This window comes from Lipotes vexillifer, unplaced genomic scaffold, assembly GCF_000442215.2.
Source record: "Lipotes vexillifer unplaced genomic scaffold, Lipotes_vexillifer_v1.1 scaffold575, whole genome shotgun sequence".
Lineage (NCBI taxonomy): Eukaryota > Metazoa > Chordata > Mammalia > Artiodactyla > Lipotidae > Lipotes > Lipotes vexillifer.
In genome coordinates this window covers 3204341-3213481 of record NW_006780198.1, presented here as the reverse complement: position 1 = coordinate 3213481, position 9141 = coordinate 3204341, and positions in this window count along the sequence as shown.

Sequence of the window (9141 nt, the reverse complement as noted above, 5' to 3'; positions counted from 1 at the left end):
AAAAAAAAACCTGCAAATTGTTAATAGGACTGTTTATGGGATGATGAGTGGGTGTAATTTGCTTCTTTTCACTCATCTGTATTTTCTAAATTTCTGACCACTTGTTAAAAGGAAAAGGGCTATTTTTAAAAAGATTATGTTTCACAGTGACTATGCATATTAATATTCTTGCTTTGCTCCTTTTGTTCTGACCACGGTTCACAACCTTCAGACTGTTTTCAGAAAACAAGGGAATTTTTTTTTTCATGTAATACCAGTCAATAAACATTTATTAAGCTCTTACTGGGTCTTACCATATACTCTATTTGCCACTAATTCTAATTGTCCTAAGGCTTACTGGGGACACTGGCCTCTACCTCCATTGGAAGCTAACTTTACTGTGACGAAAGAAGCGGAAGAACAGCTTCAGGGCTAACAGCACATTTTGGCTTCGGTAAGAAACTTGCTTGCTTGCTTGGGGCGGGAAGAACCGGGTTCCTGATTGGCTGATTCAAAATTAAACAGCTCCCTCCCGCCTTGGGGACTTTCCCGCCCTGTGAAGGGTATAAAAGCCTCACCCGACTGTTAGTCGGGGTCTCACTCACTTCTCTCCGAGTGGGATCCTGTCCGGACAGTTTGTGTAAGCTTCTATACTTGTATAAATCCTTTGCTAATCTTTCTACTTGGTGTTGGTGATTCTCGGGTGTCCTTTGTTGGGACACGGGTCGCATTTACCGGGGAACTCGACTCCAGGCGTGTGGCTCCCAGACCGCAACATTACAGATAACAAGCTTAAAGTTTTAATGATGTGCTTAATAGATGGCTTATGGTGTTTCTTCTAAGTATGAAACTTACATAACATTATTCTAGCTGATTCTAAAAAGTATGCAGGTTTAATAGTGTCAACTGATGGTAATCTAGTGATTTGGTGGCCCTTGTTTTTTGTTTTCGGGGTTTTTTGTTTGTTTGTTTTTTACTTTTAAGTGTAGATGATCTCTGCTTCCTACTGAGTTTTTTACATTTTGAGCTAATCTCAACTGAGGTGCCAAGGAATGTCCCAGCCTATGAAAGGAAAGGCTTCGCCCCAGACAGAACTGCTGGCTTGGGTGAAACCAGCGGATAAGCAAGTTTCAAATTTCGTTACTCCCCTCTCTCACTCCTTCTGCTTAGAGGACTGCAGGGGCTAAAGAATAAACATGGGGAATAACATGGGGGCTTCCCTGGTGGCCCAGTGGTTAAGAATCTGCCTGCCAACTCAGGAGACACGGGTTTGAGCCCTGGGCCGGGAAGATCCCACATGCTGAGGAGCAACTAAGCCTGTGTGCCACAACTACTGAGCCTGCACTCTAGAGCCTGCGAGCCACAACTACTGAGCCCGTGTGCCACAACTACTGAAACCTGCGCACCTAGAGCCCGTGCTCCGCAACAAGAGAAGCCACCGCAATGAGAAGCCCGCGTACCTCAACAAAGACTAGCCCCCGCTCACCACAACTAGAGAAAGCCCATGAGCAGCAACAAAGACCCAACACAGCCAAAAATAAATGAATAAATTTTTTTAAAAAAGAATAAACATGAAAAGAAGCTCAATTTAGCCTAAACTCATAAATACAAATGCAAATTAAAGCAAGATAATGCCCTTCATCTCACAGACTAGCAAAAATTAAAATATTGGTATTATCAAATATTGGGAAAGACATGGAGACATGAGCTCTCTTTTGCTGGCAGTGGGGTCATGGAAATTTATACGGTCACTTGAGCAATATCTATGAAAATGTTTTATATTCGTACCGTTCGACCCAGCAGTGCAAATTCTAGAAATCTGCCCTACAGAAACACTTGCACACTCAGGATGTTTGTCATAGCCCTACACATAAGAGTGAAAATTTGGGAACAATCTAAATGTCCATCAGCGGGACACTAATTAAATCCTGAGTGATATTTAAACGATGACATCCAAGGTAGCCTTTAGAAGAGCAAGGACAGGTAAATGGCAGTGGTGTTCTTGGAAAGATACATATGATATAACAGTGTGGGGAGGACAGCAAACTGCAGAATGTATATATCATTATTCCATTTTAGTTTTTTTTTTTAAGTATGTAACCATCTCTATGTGAATATGTATATGTTTCTTGGAACGTGCATAGAAAAAAACCTGGAGGGTCACACACCAGCCTGTTAACAGTGCGAAGCAAAATAAAGAGGAAACAGAAGGAGTATATTTCTGTTTTGACATTTTTAAATAACCAGCATAGAGTACTTCTGTTATTTTAAAAAGCAAGTAGCAAGAAACTCAACTGCTTCTTTTCTGCCCTTTTTCTTTAAAAAAAAAAAAAAAGGGACTTCCCTTGTGGTCCAGTGGGTAAGACTCCACACTTCCAATGCAGGGGGCCCGGGTTTGATCCCTGGTTGGAGAACTAGATCCCGCATGCTGCAACTAAGAGTTTGCATGCTGCAGCTAATAAGCCCGCACGCTGCAACTAAAAGATCCTGCGTGCCACAACTAAGACCCAGCACAGCCTAAATAAATAAATAATTTTTTTTTTAAAAAAGGGAGCATCTTTAAAGATATAAACTGCTAGAATTTTATATTGAGAATTTTCGTATGGATCATATACTATTCATACACACAGCAGTCCCTTTCCCCCTGAGAACTGTTTTAATGGTCTCTGTAGCATTTACCACCAACTGAGAATCTATATATTTACTGGCTTATTGTCTGTTTTCTGCACCAGAGTATAAGCACCATGAGGTCAAGAAATTTGCCTTGTTCTCTGTTCTATCTCCAGTTCCTGGTAGATAGCAGGCCGTCAATAAGTATTTGTTGAATGAGCCTTGACCAGCAGAGGAAGAGCACGGTAACTTTAGAGCATGTAGCCTGCATATTTCATCACAAATCAGAAACTAAAGGTATTGCTTCCCCAGTTATGACATTGTCAGGGAGGAAAAACTTTTCCTCTACTCTCTTGGGTTCTGTCATTGGGGTCCTGCGAATTAAAACTGACAAAAGACAGATTAGCAAGAAAAAAAAGATTTTTATTCACATATATAGAGGAGTTCACAGAAGAATATAACTAGAGGTGATTAGAATTGGAGGCTTATATACCATCTTACTAGGGGAAGGGAAGGGAGGGAAGGGCCCTTAGGAGAATAGATGGGACATAGGACAGTTTTGTGACAATGTCTGTTTATAAGAGCCAAGGGAGTTCCCTGGTGGTCTAGTGGTTAGGATGTGGCGCTTTCACTGCCGTGGCCTGAGTTCAATCCCTGGTCAGGGAATTGACATCCCGCAAACTGCAACATGGGGCCAAAAACAAACAATTTAAACAGGAGCCAGTCTTCCCTGGTTTATCCCAGAGAGGGAATTTATGAAAAATTGAGTTCTTTTGGGAGGTTCTGCTTTTGGCCAGATAAGGGAGTTCAGAAGAAAAAAAATCCTGTTCTCAAATGCCTTCAGCTCAAAATAATTCTCATACCACAGGGCCATATTCCGGACCCCATCAACATTTAATTTTGCATCACAGCTGTGTATGCGTTTGTCCACTCAGCCAGCCCAGGTGTCTTGAAGGCAGGAACTGTATTTGACTCATCTTGGAATCCCCGGCACTGAGCTAGTGGGTGGAAGGTATTTAATAAATATCTCTGTGTGAGAAACTTTTCTGAATAGCTCATGCGTAAAGCAAGCAAGAAGGGGGTGCCCTCTCCCCTACTTACATCTAAGAACAGCCCAAAACTCTGTGTGACTCTACACACAAATGTACTTTTTTATTGGGCAAGAACCCCAAATTCAAAAAAGGTATAAAACACTCTTTGAAAGTTAAAAACTACCAATTTGTCTGGTAGAAATTCATGCCTTTTTTTTTTTTCCTTTTTGGTTATATTCTTCTGACATATTTACCATAGATTCTCCAAATTAAATTGGCAGGGGGTAATTCTCCCTCCATAAGATGCTGAGCTAAGCTTCTGACTATTTTTCTGGGGAGTAAAATGCCAGAATCAAAGACTTTGATGTACCCTAGTACCGACACATACCCAATACACAACACAGGTGCAAGCAAGCACTTGCCTGGCACAGGAAAGGACTGGGAGCCAGGAAAGCACACATGAGGGGCCTCTCACCTCCTGTTTCCAAGGACATCTCCTGAGAAGAAGAGGAGAGAAAATGAATGAGTTCCTTCAGAGAATGTGGAGAGCTCTGCAGCTCATGTAACACAGTTCCTGAGCTTAAAGTGGAAAACTATGATCTGAGGTCAGAGAGTACAGCAACATTTTACAGAATTTATAGAAAAGTTAATTCATTTGTTCCAGTGATACAGATATGCAAAGACAGAATTAATCAGGGCAGCCTCTGGAGCAGTAGTTCTTTTTTTTTTTTTAAATAAATTTATTAATTTATTTATTTTTGGCTGCGTTGGGTCTTTGTTGCTGTGCGCGGGCTTTCTCTAGTTGCAGCGAGTGGTGGCTACTCTTCATTGTGGTGTGTGGGCTTCTCACTGCAGTGGCTTCTCTTGTTGCAGAGCACGGGCTCTAGGCACACAGGCTTCAGTGGTTGAGGCACGCGGGCTTCAGTAGTTGTGGCACGCAGGCGTAGTTACTTGGCAGCATGTGGGATCTTCCTAGACTGGGGCTCGAACCTGTGTCCTGTGCACTGGCAGGCGGATTCTTAACCATTGCACCACCAGGGAAGTCCCAGAGCAATGGTTCTTAATCTTTGGGGGCCATGGACCCCTTTAGGAATGTAAAGCAGAACCCTTAGCCACAGAAAATGTGCACAGACACACCACATTTGTACACAGTTTGGGGCATTCCTTGGACCTCTAACAGCTTGTTCATGGGACTCCTGCCCAGATTAAGAAACTGGGCTTTGCAGTAAATGGGACTTAGTATATTGACTCCTCTGAGGAATGAGAATCAATCAGACTTACAGTATAAGAAGCACTGCCAAGACGTAAGCTCCTGCCTGTGGAGCTGGTATCTGTGGATCTGGCAGGAGTAAAAGCTCTGTCCAAAAAAAAAAAACAAAGGCTCTGTCCAGTGTGAGCCCAAAGACACCATTAGGATGGGACCAAGAGAGGGACCCTGGCATCACATTAGCGAGGCCTGGGACAGTGTCCAAATGGGGCAGACTTCAATTGAAAAGTAACAGAAGCATCTTTGTCTTTGCTGAATCATCTTTGTCTTTCCTGGATCCAAAAATCTATCTGCAATTAATGGAAGAAGAGGCAGGATACTGGAATGTTAATTCTCAGCCTTGGTTTTCTTGTTTTTTCAACTATTTCTTACGGTTTTTATGATGTGTGTCTTTTTTTTCTTTTTTAATTGCGATCAGCCTTCTGGTTTTGTTTATCTTTGTTTTTTTTTAATCCCAAAGTAAGTTTCATATACTCTAAAAATCTCAAAAGGAATGAAAGTAAATCAATTTTAATTCACCATATATATATATATATATATATATATATTTTTTTTAAACATATTTTAAAATGATATATATATATATATATATACACCACAAGCAACTGCAGGCCCCAGACTCTCCCTGAACAACTTCCAGTGGCAGGAACTGTGTGTCGTTTTGGAAAAGATTTCTTCTTTCTATTTTCTCTTAAATTGAGTAGCTCTCCGCCCCACTGTAGTCCTCATCCTCATTTCTGGAGCCAGAAAGATTAAATTTATGCCCTTTACTGCCTAATAATCCTTCAATAATTCTTGTTTGCTTCTCAAGACCCCCCAAGTCTGCACTCCTCCACAGGGGGCTATGGTCCTCCATATCTACCCCCCAATCCTACCTCCCTTGAGAGGTCCTATGTGGGCTTGTTACTCAGAACTCAGCACCCTTCTCCAGAGCTTGACCTTCACACTGGACGGGCATCTTCTATTAAATATTAAATATTAGCGGACACATCACCCTGGGCCAGGAATTAGGGTGAGGCAAGTGAGGCACTCGCCTTGGGCAAAAAAATTCAAGAGGGTGCTGAAAACCTCAGGAATTGAGAGGAATCATATTGAAAACATCAACATTTACACCAAAAATCCACAAGAAGCAAAAATATCAAAATTTTAAATAAGAACCTGAAGCAAGAGGAAAGATGTAAGCAAGAGGAAAGATGCCCCCCCAGTACATTTTTATGTATTTTTTTAATAGTTGATTTTTTTTCAGAACTTTAAAATGGTTGAAAAAAATATTTAAAGATTGAAAAGTAGGTGTATTAAAACTCACATTATTTTAAGTTGAAATATTTTACTTATACCAAAAAAAAAAAGATTGATTATAATTTTACGTTCCTGGCTTTAATGGAAGCAAAATCTCATCATAGTCTTTTCCAAATCTTTTATAATATGTACACTATCATGATGACCAATCACACACCCCCTCAATGCTTACAGTGAACTAAGTCCAAAAGCAGGGTCATACATGCCCTCAGAATGCAACACCCAAGGGTGCCTCTAAAGAGGCATCATTTCCATCATGGCCATCTTTCTTATTTTGACATTTTGATATTTTTATTATAACTGTAAACTCCTAAGATGGAAGCAAAATGTCTCAAGGAAGAGGTGGCTTTTTCTTATCCCCACACAGGTGCGCTCTGGCCCAAGGGCAGCCCTGCTCCCATGGGTTTTGCCCCACCTATGCCTGTTTGCCTCTCTTCCTTGATACTTGGTGCTTATTTTTCCAGTCTTGATTTAGTATGTACTGATTTTATCGCAAACTTCCTTCGAGGAATCCCAGATCTTTTTTAAAAGTAGGTGGGGTAGAAATAAAGAATTCTGTGCTTTGCTCACATCCAGCCCATCTGCAAAAAACATCAGCTCTGTTTGCAACTATATCTGGAATCCAGTCACTTCTCACACCTCCACTGCTACCACCCTAGGAACCTACGGAGCCACCATGGTCTCTCTCCTAGACAGGCCTCCTGATTCCAGCCCTGCCCCTGTGGAAGACTGGTCTTGGTGGCCCCAGTGAGCCAACCTTTTGGTATCCACATGGGTAGCCCCTCCCACACTCATGCTAGGCTTGACCATGTGACCCGCTTTGGCCAACAGGACATCAGCAAGAGGCGTCTCCATCACCTCTTGCACACTGAGTCTTGTCCTCTTGGATGGATGCTTCTTGGGCTACCGCTGCCATGAGAGAAGTTGGGACAGACAAAGCCAAGGGATGGGCAAAATTTCTCTATAAGGATTAGGTTTAGACAAATACATGATATGGCTTATATGTGGAATCTAAAAACATGGTACAAATGAACGTATTTACAAAACAGAAGTAGAGTCACAGGTGTAGAAAACAAACTCATGGTTACCAAGGGGGAAAGGGGGGGGAGGATAAACTGGTAGATTGGGATTGACACATACAAACTACTGTATATAAAATAGATAACTAAGGGGCTTCCCTGGCGGTCCAGTGGTTAAGACTTCACATGTCCACTGCAGGGGGCATGGGTCTGATCCCTGGTCTGGGAACTAAGATCCCACATGCCATGTGGCGCGGCCAAAAAAACCCAAAACCTGATAAGAACTTACTGCATAGCACAGAACTCTATTCAACACTCTCTAATGACTTACATGTGAATAGAATCTAAAATAGAGTGGATATATGTGTATGTATAACTGATTCACTTTGCTGTACAGCAGAAACTAACATAACATTGTAAATTAACTATAATAGAAATTAATTTAAAAAGAAAAAGGGTTAGGTTAGGCTCTGCAGGCCTTATGGTCTCTGTTGCAACTACTCAACTCTGCCACTGTAGCTTGAAAGTAGCCATAGACAATATGGAAACAAAGGGGAGTGACTGTATTCCAATAAAACTTTATTTACAAAAACAGATTTGGCCCATGGGCCATGGTTTGTCAACCCCTGGGCTAGACTGCTGAATGATGAGGGGCTGCAGAGAGATACCCTACAAGATGGGAGGCTGGACTGGGTTGAATAGTGTCCCCCAAAACTTCATGTCCACCTGGAACCTGTTAATGTGACCATCTTTGGAAATAGGGTCTTTGCGCATGTAATCAAATTAAGATGAGGTCATATTAGATTAAGGTGGGCTTTAAATCCAATGTGACTTGCTTATAAAAAGAGAGAGATGTGGTGCTAATCCTCGGTCCAGTCAGTTGTGTGGAGGTGGCCAAGGACTGCCCAGTCTGCGAAATTCTTCCAAAGGCTCTGTGAAAGTGGCAGGCACTCATAAGCTCCTCAAAAGGGGGCACTTCATCAGGCTGGCACCTTGCTTGGCCCTTCTGGTGTGAATCCTGAGTCAGCCCTTCACTAGGGCAGCTGTCTCGCCCAGCTCTGCTGATCTGTGAACTTACAGCTGCGTGTCCTCGCCACACTCCTCCAGGGGCGAGCCTTTAGTCCGAGATCAGCCCCTTAAGAGACCCAGGCAGCCAGGTCTAAACGCCTCCCCCCGGCTGCAGTCTGCATGGCTCTTCTGGCCACATGAATATCCCGATGGACTCTGACAAATGCTGTGCTGAAATCCACTCTCTCCTCCTCACTTTCCTGGCCACCAGGAAACAAACAAATGAAACGTCAGGGAATTCCAATGTAGGAGGACCAGGGATCTCGCTTCAAGGGAACTGTCAAAGATTGTAGAAAATCAGAGTTTCTCCCCTTTTGTTTAGGAAATGCCAGCAAATGCCACCACGAGTGTGGGGTTGGGGACATTTTGTAATTGGAACTCGAATTGCCACACAACGTAACTGCCACTCCCATTCTGTGGGCTGCTCTCATCTTCCAGCTGCAAATTTATTTGAGAGAGAACACAGTATCGAGCAGACATGAAACCTTCCTGAGTCCTGCTTCTCAAAACCTGATGCTGCTACACTTAAATTCCGTGTATGGGGCTTCCCTGGTGGCGCAGTGGTTGAGAGTCAGCCTGCCGATGCAGGGGACACAGGTTCGTGCCCCGGTCCAGGAAGATCCCACATGCCGCGGAGCAGCTAGGCCCGTGAGCCATGGCCGCTGAGCCTGCGCGTCCGGAGCCTGTGCTCCGCAACGGGAGAGGCCACAGCAGTGAGAGGCCCGCGTAGCGCAAAAAAAAAAAAATTCCGTGTATGGTTATAGTCACGGCTTAGAGGTGCAAATTCAGGGAGGTCTCTTTGGGTTAAGTTTAGTGTCCTGTCATCTCATCCAAATCCAAGGTCAAAGTGAACTTCATCTCGGAAGAG